General features: G+C 35.4%; 2 protein-coding genes across 4 annotated transcripts in view; one reads left to right on the top strand and one right to left on the bottom strand.

Moving 5' to 3' along the window:
* The window catches only part of LOC133658934 (diacylglycerol kinase beta), a 125686-nt gene extending 114687 nt beyond the window's left edge, over positions 1 to 10999 (bottom strand). For 2 of the 3 annotated variants that reach the window (XM_062061460.1, XM_062061462.1), the window contains exons 1-2: positions 10397 to 10999; positions 9211 to 9311 (exon numbers count right to left, since the gene is read on the bottom strand). The gene's annotated coding sequence lies outside the window, so the exon portion shown is untranslated. The remainder of the gene's footprint in view (positions 1 to 9210; positions 9312 to 10396) is intronic. The other variant, XM_062061461.1, reaches the window with a different exon arrangement.
* fhip1b (FHF complex subunit HOOK interacting protein 1B) overlaps positions 1 to 14720 on the top strand; it is a 716414-nt gene that overhangs the window by 319080 nt on the left and 382614 nt on the right. The window lies entirely within an intron of this gene.

Genomic DNA, 14720 nt, shown 5'->3' with positions numbered 1-14720 from the left:
TAGCCTTCTATCAAAATGACTTTAAAAAGTCTTATATAAGTGTTACAATGAAGACAACACATGATGTAAGTGTATATATTAGTTATGTTAGCCTACTATTAAGATGACTTTCAAAGTCTTATATAAGTGTTACAATGAAGACAACACATGATGTAAGTGTCTATATTAGTTATGTTAGCCTACTATCAAGATGACTTTTAAAGTCTTATATAAGTGTTACAATGAAGACAACACATGTGTCTATATTAGCCTACTATCCAAATGACTTTAAAAGTATTATAGAAGTGTTATAATGAAGACAACACATGATGTGTCTATATTAGTTATATTAGCCTACTATCAAAATGACTTTTAAAAAGTCTTATATAAGTGTTACAATGAAGACAACACATGATGTGTCTATATTAGCTATATTAGCCTACTATCAAGATGACTTTCAAAGTCTTATATAAGTGTTATAATGAAGACAACACATGTGTCTATATTAGTTGTATTAGCCTATTATCAAAATGACTTTAAAAAGTCTTATATAAGTGTTACAATGAAGACAACACATGATGTAAGTGTCTATATTAGTTATAATAGCCTACTATCAAAATGGCTGTAAAAAGTCTTATATAAGTGTTACAATGAAGACAACACATGATGTAAGTGTCTATATTAGTTATGTTAGCCTACTATCAAGATTACTTTCATAGTCTTATATAAGTGTTATAATGAAGACAACACATGATGTAAGTGTCTATATTAGTTATATTAGCCTACAATCAAAATGACTTTAAAAGTCTTATATAAGTGTTACAATGAAGACAACACATGATGTAAGTGTTTATATTAGCCTACTATCAGAATGACTATGTGTTGTAGGCTGACGCAAATGGTTGAAATGTAATATTTATTGTACGCATTTATACAACATTGAAAAACATTAGTAAACTTCTCAGAGGGTGAGAAAACTCCTGGAAATGACTGTCTTAGAGTGACCAAAGGTATAGACGTGTGAGTCCAAGTTAAAGGAAACAGCAGGCTGTCTTATTCCAATGGATTTATTACAATCTTTGGCAAGCTGGGTAACATTTGCTGTGGTCTGGAACAACATAACGTTTGCTGTGGTCTGGAACAACATGGCGCACACACAACTATCATAAATGCAGCCAATATTACAATAATAATACAAACGAGGCATAATGATGCAATATGTACATACAGCTAGCCTAAATAGCATGTTAGCATAGTTTAGCTTGCAGTCATGCAGTGACCAAATATGCCTGATTAACACTACACACAAGTCAATAACCTCAACAAAGCTCACCTTTGTGCATTCCTGCACAGTATAAAAGGTTTGGTGGATAGAAGGAGCCAAAGGAGTGGCATAAAACACGTCTTTCTGTGGGAGCATCGGAGAAAGTTGTACATGTAAAACTACGGTGAGTTCAAGGGCCGCCGTAATTAGTAGGACAAAACGGCGCTCGCCAAATACTCTCACCAGTGAAGCATGTTTAATACAAACAGTGGGATTTCTAACAATTTAGGACGGTTTGTGTCATGTTTTTCCTCCTACAGAAACCATATTAAAACAAAAAATACATTTTTTCCCCATCATCTTTTTTCATTTTCATACATTTTCGAAAATGCTCCACCGCGCTGAAGAGCTGCGGGTCTGCAAATAATACACTTCTTTACAGTCATGCAACAATGTGTATGTTTTTTCAAAAAGTATAACATTTAAAAAAAAACAATAATAGCAATACATAATTATTAATAAAAAATTTTTTTAACACCAAAATAATACAAATAAAGTTGCTATAGACCAATTAATTAGAAATTAAAATGTGTCACTCTTTCCAGTAACTTCTTATGACTTTGAGTTGAACTTAGAAATCTTATAAAGTTACTGGAAACATGAGGTAAATAAATACATATCCCACACATTAAAGACATACATATTTACACACTCAAAGTTCGTACATCCACACGCACATTCATTATACAAACATACTGTATACACATACTGTACATATACATTCACTGTACAAACACACATACTGTACATATACATTCACTGTACAAACACACATACTGTATACACATACTGTACATACACATTTACTGTACAAACACACACATACACATTCTATACATATACATTCACTGTACAAACACACATATACACATCCTGTACATATACATTCACTGTACAAGCACACATATACACATATTGTACATATACAAGTACATATGCACACATACACTCATGCACATAATCATGTTTCATCAAACATATATTAACGTTGTTGCCCTAGGGTAAACTGGGTATAACACATGGCACACTGACAAAGCTTAACCTATTGTTACTATAACAATCTACAAGGTTAATGTAGGTTGCTTCTCTTTCTTCCCCTCCATTTTTTTGCATTCTTTCGTATCTCAAGTTATCATTACGTATATGTATTGTTGCATTTGAACAATTGTATTGTTGATAATAAAGGTAAAGTATTGGTATTGTTTATTATCAATAGCACTATTTCTATTGGTATTCATATTGCTCCATTTGTAGTGTAATAATGCTCATTGTCATTTCTGTATTATTTTTTATTTTCGCTAACTGCTTCTTTGCTATTACTTTTACCATCATATTTGTACATGTCGTATTTGCTGATGTTGCTCTGTTGTTGTTGTTGTTGTGTTTGCTGTTGTTGTTTTTGTCTCTCTGTCTAATCCCCCTCTTGTCCCCACAATTCCCCCCTCTGTCTTCCTTTTTTTCTCTTTCTATCCCCTCCTGCTCCGGCCCGGCTGCACCAAATGATAATATAAATAAATTTAATAAAGGCAACAAGAGAAGTATCCTACACTTCTCTTTTGTAAAGTAAATCTGAACAGCCGATATGGGCATCTACATCTGCTATATGATTTGCCCGATAAGCTGGGCAGGAAATTATAAAAAAAAAAAAAAAAAAAAAAAAAATCATTCATATTATTTCTGAAGTAAATACTACATTATACTCCCCAAAAACTAAAGTTTTTTTCTTACACCCCCTGTTATTCAGTATGGCAAAGGTTTGTAGTGTACACGATAGATATTGTACTTATATTTCATATACAACATTAATTATGCAGCAAAATGAGATCAATACACGTTTGTTCTTTTCTGTTTCACTGCATTCATCATTTCATTCTTGTTTTGCTCCACAGTGCAATGATTATTATTCTTAATCAATCATTATTTGTGATTATTCGAATCTTTAAATCAGTGTCATCTTAGTAATCGTTCAGGTGTACCCACTATATTTGATAATTCACTATTCAGGCATGCTGTTAGCATGCTGATGGGAAGTGTTAGTTATGCTGTTGGCTGACATTTCCTGAAAGTTTCATCAAAATCTGACCAAAACTTTTGAAACTATGTTGCTAACGAGCAAGCGAACAAACAGTCTAATACAGGGGTGTCAAAGTCATTTTAGCTCAGGAGCCGCATAGAGGAAAATCTGTGCACACGTGGGCCGGACTATTAAAATCATGGCATTAAAACTAAAAAATAAAGACAACTTCAGATTGTTTTCTATTTCTTACTATGGCCAAAAATAGAATAAACACATTCTGAAAATATTACAATAAAAATATAGAAAAAAATAGTGAATGAATGTTCATAACTGAATACATTTCCATATGCATAAAAAGTTTTCTTTTGTATTATTTTTTTAAATGAATTATGTAACATTTATGACAACCTTTTTCCAAAACACAATATAGAATGTGAGATATAACAGGATAATGCATATATTTATTGTTTGTTTTCAAAACGGTTACAAAAAAGTCAGACCCCAAAAATGTACTGTGGGTGCCCATTTTTATGACTTGATGGACCCCCATTTTGAAAATTCCTAGCACCAACACTGATGGAGTATTGGTGCGTGCAAAACAGCAGCAGGCGGCTGTGGCCTGCGGGCCGGATCTGGCCCGGGGGCCTTGCCTTTGACACCCCTGGTCAAACACCAACAAATATATGAATACATGTAATAAGACATAATGAGTTTTTTTTTAAGCCAACTCCCAAATATTCATAGTATTTACATTAATGGATGGAAGTCATCAAAACGCGGAGATTTTGTGTCAATTGTAGTGGAAAATGTTGTTGCTATATTTAACGAGTAGAAGTACATTATTAAAATAAAAGAGGGGTGTATCATAGTGATCGATACTGAAATATCGATACTGCTGATACCAGATCTTTATGCTCGAGTATCAATCCTGAAATCAAAATATCGATACTTTTAATGGTTTAGTTCGGAGGTGTCTGAACTTTTTCCGACAAGGGGCCACATTAAAATTTAATATTAAAAAAAAATACTAAAAACAGATATTGTGTCAGCTATGTATTATAGGTGACTAAGTATTTCAGCTTTTTGTCATTACATACCAATTGTTTGGCGTTTTTATTTTATTTGTATTTTTATTGTTGTTTTTTCCCCATGTAATAATACAATACAAATTATAATAATACGGTTGTTTAACTGCATAAACAAGTGTGTCAACTATTCTGCCTGTACAAAAATATTAATGTACATTTAACAGTGTTTATTATGACAGTTGTCATTTTTCACTTGGTATTATGTTTTAATTAACTATACATGCATCCATTTTCTTACGCTTGTCCCTTTTGGGGAACATTGTTTAAATTTTAAGTACATTTTATTTTTAAATATTCTAATATCTTAGATCAGGGGCTTCTAAAGTTTTTCCACCAAGGGCCGCACACTTAAAAGTCAAGTATGGGGGCTCCATTTTGATATTTTATTTATTTAAAAAAAACCCAGATATGTATATTTAAAGACAAAACTTTGTGTTGTGACTAAATATATTATTTGTAATTATTAGTTTAACAATGTCATTTTTTTCTCATTACATCCCCATTTTCTGCTGTTTTTTCTTACATTTTTACTGTTGTTTTTTAGATTGTTAAAATTATTTGAAAATACATAACTTTTAAAATAGTAGCATCCAAAAATTGTATCCATCCATCCATCCATCAATTTTCTATCCCTTGTCCCTTTCGGGGTCGCAGGGGGTGCTGGAGCCTATATTTGCCCAAAGTATCGTAATCGGGTCGCTATCGCTGAAACCAGCCTGAATTTACTTGGTATCAGATCTTGCGTCATGCATTTCTTCGCTAATCAAATACGAGCGAACAACAAAGTGAGAGTGGAGATCCGCAACCACAAGCCCAAGGAATGTGCATTACTACATTGGCAGAAAACTGTGCAAGCAAACTTAAAAAAAAACCCAACTTAAAAACACTCGTTTGTCGTTTAGCAACACTTTCAACATCATCGTTTTACTTTTTTTTTTAACCAGGAAGGCAAAGTGTGGCCTGCGGGCCATTTGCTCGACGCACCTCTTGGCACATTGTAGAAATAAAAAAACTCTGCCAAAATGTAAAAATAAACCAAAAAGGCTGAAATGTTGATACTAATATCAAATAAAAACACAAATATGTTTCTTTGAATATAAGTTTTAGCCTTTTTATTTGTCATTACAAATGACATGATGTCACACTATCACCATATTGAAAGAATATAAATAACAATATTGATTGTTTTTTTGTACTTTAAGGCTCCACACCACTGCTGTTCTTTGCAGAATGTAAAATACTTGACTATTGTTGTCCTTTATGAGAATATTTATAAGTACTGTATTGTTTGTTTTGATCTAATAAGATGTTATAGAACACCGTTGTTCTTTTGTCAATGTACTTCGGGCGGTATAGCTCGGTTGGTAGAGTGGCCGTGCCAGCAACTTGAGGGTTCCAGGTTCGATCCCCGCTTCCGCCATCCTAGTCACTGCCGTTGTGTCCTTGGGCAAGACACTTTACCCACCTGCTCCCAGTGCCACCCACACTGGTTTAAATGTAACTTAGATATTGGGTTTCACTATGTAAAGCGCTTTGAGTCACTAGAGAAAAAGCGCTATATAAATACAATTCACTTCACTTCACTACTGTAAACTTACTTCATGGCGGTTAATACTGATATTCGGTGTAAAAAAAATTATTTAAGCACAGTGATCTGAAACTCTTAACCCTTTGAAGAACCCTTCAATTAAAAAAGTGTTTAAAATACAGTAACAAAAAATATAAAAAAATAGACAAAAAAGGCATAATGAGAAAATGATGAAATGTTGACACTAAAAACAAATAAAAACACAAATGTCGTTGAATATATGTTTTAGTCTTTTTAAAATAAAATTCATAACAAAAATACTAACAATATTGACAGCTTCTATACTTAAAGGTGTCACACCACTGCTGTTCTTTGCAGAATGTAAAATACTTGTTATTTATGAGCATATTTATAAGTACAGTATTGTTTGTTTAGATGATGTTATAAAACACTGTTGTTCTTTTTCCAATGTGGAGTTACTTATTAGCGGCTGATACTGATATTTCAACTCAAAACAGTGATCCTAAATACTTGACACTTTGAAGCACTTTTCAATAAAGTAGTGAATCTGACGGTACCTAAGTTTGTTTTTATTTATTTATCAAACAAGTATTGCAAAGCTAGGAAATCCCTAAGTATCAATATCGACCAGTGAAATCCTGGTATCGTGACAACCGATACTTTTGACTGTCACGACACACACGTGCAGTGAAATGAAAAGGAGCAGGCGTGCAACAGGAAACTGCAGGACGTCGGTTTCACAAAAGATGCAAAACTGTTTTGTCCTCGACCTTGTCATGACCTTCGATCTACTGACCTTCATCTCCTTAGCGTCATTGTCAATATGGCGGTGCCTTGACGTACTGGTTTGATTGGTTTAGTCACAGCGATTTAAATATTCACTCAATAGGAGTGCACAAAAAAATGTATTCACATCCGAATCGCGATTCTTTTTTATCCCGATTCTAAATGTTTTATTTTCCAAAATCAATAAAAAAAATTAAAAAAATCTATTCATTTTTTTAACCTATTTTTCTCCTTATTCTATAATAAGAATATTTTTTTTAAAATATGTTTTTAGGCCATCTCCACGCAATTAGAAGGAGCTTTTCTAACCTGTAACATGTTTTGAAAACATTTAATTGTTTCAAGAATCGGTTTGATTCGAGAACCGATTCTGAGTCAAATTGTCACCCCAGGGATCAGAATTGGATTCTTCAGCATTGTCCACACGTTTAAGTCAGGACTTTGGGAAGGCCATTCTAAAACCTTCATTCTAGCCTGATTTGGCCATTCCTTTACCACTTTTGATGTGTGTTTGGGGTCCTTGTCCTGTTGGAACACCCGACTGCGCCCAAGACCCAACCTCCGGGCTGATGATTTTAGGTTGTCCTGAAGAATTTGGAGGTAATCCTCCTTTTGCATTGTCCCATTTACTCTCTGTAAAGCACCAGTTCCATTGGCAGCAAAACAGGCCCAGAGCATAATACTACCACCACCATGCAGGTATGGTGCTCCTGGGATTAAAGGCCTCACCTTTTCTCCTCCAAACATATTGCTGGGTATCGTGGCCAAAAAGCTCAATTTTTGTTTCAACATTGTTTAAATTTTAAGTATATTTTATTTTTATTTTTAAATATTCTAATATCTTAGATCAGGGGTTTCTAAAGTTTTTCCACCAAGTGTCGCACACTGGAAAGTCAAGTATGGGGGGTCCATTTTGATATTTTATTTATTTTTAAAAAACACAGATATTTATATTTAAAAGACAAAACTTTGTGTTGTGACTAAATATAATATTTTTAATTATTAGTTTAACAATGTAATTTTTTTTAATTACATGCCGATTTTCTGCTGTTTTTTCTTACATGTTTACTGTTGTTTTTTAGATTGTTAAAATTATTTGAAAATACATAACTTTTAAAATTGTAGCAGACCCCATCCATCCATCCATCCATTTTCTATCGCTTGTCCCTTTCGGGGTCGCGGGGGGTGCTGGAGCCAATATTTGCCCAAAGTATCGATATCGGGTCGCTAGACAAAGATAAGACCTTCTGGAGGAAAGTTCTGTGGTCAGAGAGAAATATATATATATATATATATATAATATATATATCCATCCATCCATCCATTTTCTAACGCTTATTCCCTTCGGGGTAGCGGGGGGCGCTGGAGCATATATATATATATATATATATATATATATATATATATATATATATATATATATATATATATATATATATATATATATATATATATATATATATATATATATATATATATATATATATACGGTATATATATATATATATATATATATATAAAATATATATATATATATATATAGATACACACATATATAGATATATATATATATATACACACGCACGCACGCACACACACACACACACACACACACACACACACACACACACACACACACACACACACACACACACACACACACACACACACACACACACACACACACACATCCATCCATATATATTTACACATACGTTTGTATATGTATACGTACGTATAAGTGTATATATAATATTAATATCTTATATTAATATAATGGATATATAAGTAATAATTAGTATAATTGGATATTAAGAGTAAAAGTTTGACTCCTAACTTGTTTACTTCCGTGACGACCTCAAAGTTTTGTAATCAATCAAAAATATCAAGCAGCTGAAATTCGCCAAACCTGAATAAGTGTTGAGTGTTTTGCATTTTTCCCATCATGCTTTGTAACGGATTTCAATTTGTTGGTTTTCTTTAATGTTTATGGTGCATGGACGTGTTTTATAATGTCCACAAAGTACAGTGAGCAGGTTGTTATGTGTGACCATGTCTATTGACATTTTGTGTTGGTTGGATTTTTTTTTTGCACCTTGACTAGGGAAGGTTGTTTGCGTTGGGTCATGCTGCGCACACTTCCGTTCAGCGCATAATCAAAAGGTCATTGACATGAATTTCTTACATTGTCCACTAGATGGTGGCATAATAGAAGCATCAATGATAATCAGACCATTAAAATAAACGAAGCTTTCCTGTGGGTAAAATTCCTCTTCAGCCTCATGACATCTCGCGGGCCAAATTGAAGACGCCCATGGGCCGTAGTTTGGACAGCACTGTACTAGAGGTCCTAACAAGAGTCATCACCCTAATTAAATCATCTTAATAGGGGTGATCATCCTAATGAGATCATGCAGCTGGGAGTAAAAAGAGGTTGTAGAGAATATAGAACCAGGTACTGTCCTACCTTCTGGATGTCCTGTCCTCTGCCACTGGAAGACCTTATCCTGACGTCACACATCCTCCTAGAGAACATACCATGCAGCACTCGCTCACACTCTCCTCATTCTGTGAACACAAAAAAGATTCTTCTTTTTCCTTCCTCGCTTTATAGCCCCGCCTCTCTCTCCCACTCGCTCTCTTTCTCTCTCTCTCTCTCTCTGTGTGTGTGTCTTTCAGTGTGTTGGACGGCACAAGGACCAATTTAGTTTTTCTGTAATAGGGGATATTTGTTGTGTGAGGATGGACGTGAAAAGATTGTGAAGTGAAGAAGATGCACTGCGTGTATGAATACTACAAGTCGCTTTGGGCCTGATCTACCAAAGGTTTGCACGGATTAAAAGGAGCAAATTTAGATTAAAAATGCCGATCTGAGATAAAAAAAAAAGTGATAAAAAATAATGAGCGTTCAGCGTGATTAAGAAGAATATATGCTGGAGGAAGAGATGCAAATATAATCATTTAGCGCTCCCGGTTTGATTAATCAAGACTGGAGCTGTTCTATATTTAGCACATTTGAAATGTTCACGCAAACTGGCAGAGTGAGGCACGAATGGCTGTGAGAAAGGAAAGGCAAAGACACAACTGAGAGAGAGAGAGAATATTCCATCAGTGTGCGTGTTAAAACATATTTGGACCGTCAGAAATAATACTATTAGAAATATGGCTAACTCAGCAATATCATTTTATAATTTTAGTAACTTAAGGGGCTGATAAAACATATTTGATTGACGCAGTGTTTGAATGGTGTTTTTTTCTTTCTTCATATAAGCGATATATTGTAAAAATATATCTCCAATATTATAAACAAACTTCTTGTTGTATGCATTTTTGTGTACCCGGATCATTCCAGATGCACCATTATAACAGCCTGTTTTTCATATAAGATATATATTAATATATCTCCAATATTAAAAAAAACTTCTTGCAATATGCATTTTCTTGCACCTGGATCATTCCAGATGCACCATTACAACAGCCTGCTTTTTCAAATAGGAGATATATTGTTGGGTACGGCGGAGGGAAGGAGACGACACCACAACAGTATTGCGGTTTAAAGGTTTATTTAAACCTTTGATGAGTGTATAGGATGTGTATGCTACTTCAAGTGAATGTGTGAGGACGATGTGCTTAATTAACAATATGAATGTTACCAGGGGTTGTTGTCTGTGCGTGTTGGATGACTCCTTCGTCGAACCAAGGGGGCAAGGCGAAGAGGCAGTCCGTGGGGAGGCAAGCAGTCGAGGGTTGGAGAGAGGCAACGATGTCCGTGTCCAAGCAGGGGTCGAGGATCAGGGAAGGCAGTCAGAAATCCGGATGGAAGTCCAGCAGCAATACTCGATCACAGGAGACGGGAAAGATACTGTGGAAGACACAGGGGACATAAACTCGGGAACAAGGAAGGGGCACAGAGAAGGCGAGCAAAGAACGAGGGAGTGATGCCAGATGTGATGCTTACTGTGAAGATAGGCTACGTTCTGGCAAAGGTTCCTCGGGTCAGCTGGTCTTTATGCCGCTCCCTCTCATTAGTCCCAGGTGTGCTGATTCCTGATTGCCTGCAGCCTTGTCGCTGCATGGGCGTGCTGCGCCCAGCGCGAGCAGGGGCGTGTCTGGGTGCGCTACCAGTGGAGGAGCTGGAGGACCCAGCAGCCGGGGAAAAGCGGGTTCGAATCCGCGCCAGTAATTAAAATAGTATACACATCGAGTTTTTTGAAATTAATATTAAAATAGTTAATATGTTGTGTGTGTTTGATATTTTTATGTTGTTTTTTAATGTATTTCATATTACAATAGTATATATATTTTTATTTTTTATTTTTTAATTTTTTTTAAATTTATTTTTTTATTTGTGTTTGATTTTTTTATTCATATTGAAATAATAAATATGTTTTTTAATGTATTTGATAATATTAAAATAGTATATATATTGTGTTTGATGTATTTATTAATATGTAAATGTGTTGTGTTTAATGTGTGTATTAATATTAAAATAGGATATACATTGTGTTTGATGTTTTTATTAACATTTAAATAGTAAATATGTTTTGTTTGTTTTATGTATTTAATATTTAAATAGTTAATACGTTGTTTTTTAATGTATTAATAATATTAAAATAGTATATATATATTGTGTTTGCGGTACGGTATTTATTTATATTAAGATAGTAAATATGTTGTGTTGGTTTGATGTTTTTATTAATATTATAATAATAAACATTTTGTGTTTGATGTATCCCAATAATATAAAAATATGTTGTGTGTGATGTGCTTTTCAAAATTAAAGTAGTTGAATTGTTGTGTTTGTTTGATGTATTAATTCATATTAAAAAAGGGAAATAGGTTTGGTTTGTTACAGGAAATGACATCATGTTTATTGTTGTACTAATAGTTCCGTGTAGTGCATGTTTATATGTATTAACATGAAATAGAACTTTTATTGTTTTGTCACGCCCGCCCACGCAGGAAGTGAGCGACACGCGGGCACACGCGATACGAGCACGATGACGACAATAGAACAGGAAGTGGGAGGCGATAAAGACGTGCAGAGACCAAAGGAGCACTTTAAAACACGGATGTGTTGTTTTGTATCAGTGATGATAAACACTTGCCGCTTCTTTTTATACTTACATTTCACACTCACACTGAGAAATTCCGCTCAGAAAATAGAATCTGTCTTTTTTTTATTGCACTATTTATTTCCTTCCTGTTGATTTTCTTCAAAAAAAAAGCTGCTGTTTCTACGATTAACATACAATAATTATAATATCATTATTACGCTATCCTTTTGCGTTCAAACGCTGACTCAGCAGTTTAGAAACTTCAACATAAGAGGCTAGTTAGCTGCCTCAGGCTGGCAAAATGTAACATCCATCCATCCATCCATCCATCCATTTTCTTCCGCTTATCCGAGGTCGGGTCGCGGGGGCAGCAGCCTAAGTAGGGAAGCCCAGACTTCCCTCTCCCCAGCCACTTCATCCCCCCGGATGACAGAGCTTCTCAACCTATCTCTAAGGGAGAGACCCGCCACCCGGCGGAGGAAACTCATTTTGGAGCCGTGTCCGGGCGAGGGAAATCTAGGTCCTCGAGTTGTACTTTTCATAAAGGTCTTTGAGTAAATGAGAAAATGTAACATTTACAGCAAAAAAAAAACGATTTAGTGATAAAAACCAATGTAATCACTGTAGTACGATACGAGGTATCCGCCCAGCCGTTTACATTCAAAAGCGCTAGCTTAGCGGTTAGGTATCCTCCTACTGAGTGTCGTGTAGCATGGTTAGCTATTCCTTGTTCTATAGACCAGTAGTCCCCAACCACCGGTCCGTGGACCGATTGGCACCGGGCCGCACAAGAACACAAAAAAAGAACGTAAGCGCATACTTTTTTTTCGGTTTTATTTAGCAATCTGTTAACGTAACATGTTTAATGGTCACAAGGGGGCGCCACATGGACAAATAGACCAATCAAAACCAAAAAGGAGCAAACACCGAGTAAATGTCATTTAGTTTTTTTGTTTGTGTCATGGTTACCATATTAACCATGACTACAAACTAAGGTTGCACGATAAAGACATTCTGTGGGATATATACATTTGTCTGACAATAGATATTATAGTTATATTGTGATAATACATGTTAAGGACAAATCGAAATAAACTTTGCTTATTACAAGTACCATTATCACTGGAGGACAAGGAATAGCGAAACAGGCTAGGCTACACGCCGTACGTACCACGAGTGTGGCGAACGTGACCTCAAGATGCAGCAGATGACAGGCAGTTGGTGAGTGAAAAGAAAGTAAGATATTTAGTATAAACGGAAAACACACGCACAAAGGAGTGGCAAAAACAACAAAAGAAGGCGAGTGCGGCTGAAAAGGGCCCAAGACGCGGAACTTCTCTTGGAAAACAACAAACACTCCAAACATGAGGCGGTAAGCATAACAATGATCCTGAAATAGGCGACTGATTGGCAACCGGGTGCAGGTGTGGACGGCTCCAGGAAGTTGATATACAAAATAAGGGCACAGGACAGGAACTAAAATACCACCCACAGAGAAAAAGCAAATATACGTCCAAAAGGAGGACACACGAAGCCATGCTAATTGCTAAGCTAGAGGTTGTAACTGTAGACAGGGTTACAAATATCGACAGCAATGATACCAAGTATGGTATCAATATATGATCAATGATATTTTTTTAATCATTACAACATCTTTTTCTGTTGTTTTTGCCTTTGTTGACAATCTCAATAAGTCAGTCCCTGGACAAAGGAGGACTTTAAGTGCAAAAACCAAATGATTACAGTCAGTGAACAGTAGTTTTAGTTACGTTGTACTAATGACATTATTTTTGGTGACAATGTTGTAATAAAAGAAAACAATGTCAACATTTGAACATTTCATTGGTGTGGTCACACCATCGTTGTGTTTTTGTCGGATTATAAATGTGATCAAGAATTGAATCATTTTTATGATGTTGAAAAGTGGAAGTATCAGAATCGGTACTGTAAGTACTTGGTATCAAATTGATACCCACATGGGAAGTATCAGCCAAAACTCATGTGGAGTATTGAAACAACAGAAGAAGAATCAAATTAATCAAACTTAATTTGTACTTTTCATACACAGGCAAGTGGCAAACACAAAGTGCAGTACTTTAAAAAAAAAGAAGTAATAAAACATGATAAAATATATGTAAACATTTAAATATTACATTAATAAGTTAACCAAAAAATTATTAAGTAAGAAAATGACACAATAAAGTATTAGAAAACAGATGATCAGTAAAAAGCCTGATTAAAAAGGTGTGTTTTTAGTCCATCCATCCATCCATCCATCCTTTGTCTACCGCTTGTCCCTTTTTGGGGTCGCGGGGGGTGCTGGAGCCTATCTCAGCTGCATTCGGGCGGAAGGCGGGCTACTACACCCTGGACAAGTCGCCACCTCATCGCAGGGCCAACACAGATAGACAGACAACATTCACACACTAGGGTCAATTTAGTGTTGCCAATCAACCTATCCCCAAGGTGCATGTTTTTGGCGGCGGGAGGAGGCCGGAGTACCCGGAGAGAACCCACGCAGTCACGGGGAGAACATGCAAACTCCACACAAAAAGATCACGAGCACCGGAATTGAACCCAGGACTGCTCAGGACCTTCGTATTGTGAGGCACATGCACTAACCCCTGTGCCACCGTGCTGCCGTGTGTTAGTATTTTAAATAAATAGCTGAGGCTCTCTGGCACTGATCATACAGTCACGTTCGCCACCCTCGTGGTACGTACAAATAAATAAATAAATAATAATAATAAAAATAAGAATATACACAGATAAATAAATTAAAAACTATAAACATATTAGGGAGTAATCTTTTTTACACAGTACAATCACTAATTGGAGGAAATAACATCAGGTCTATGGGGCGTGACATCATTGACCCAGTTTTCCCAGTATGAAGTCAATTTCTCCAATTTATAATGAA

The sequence above is a fragment of the Entelurus aequoreus genome, linkage group LG10 (genome assembly GCF_033978785.1).
Source record: "Entelurus aequoreus isolate RoL-2023_Sb linkage group LG10, RoL_Eaeq_v1.1, whole genome shotgun sequence".
Classification (NCBI taxonomy): Eukaryota; Metazoa; Chordata; class Actinopteri; order Syngnathiformes; family Syngnathidae; genus Entelurus; species Entelurus aequoreus.
This window is presented reverse-complemented; position numbering and strand designations above follow the sequence as displayed.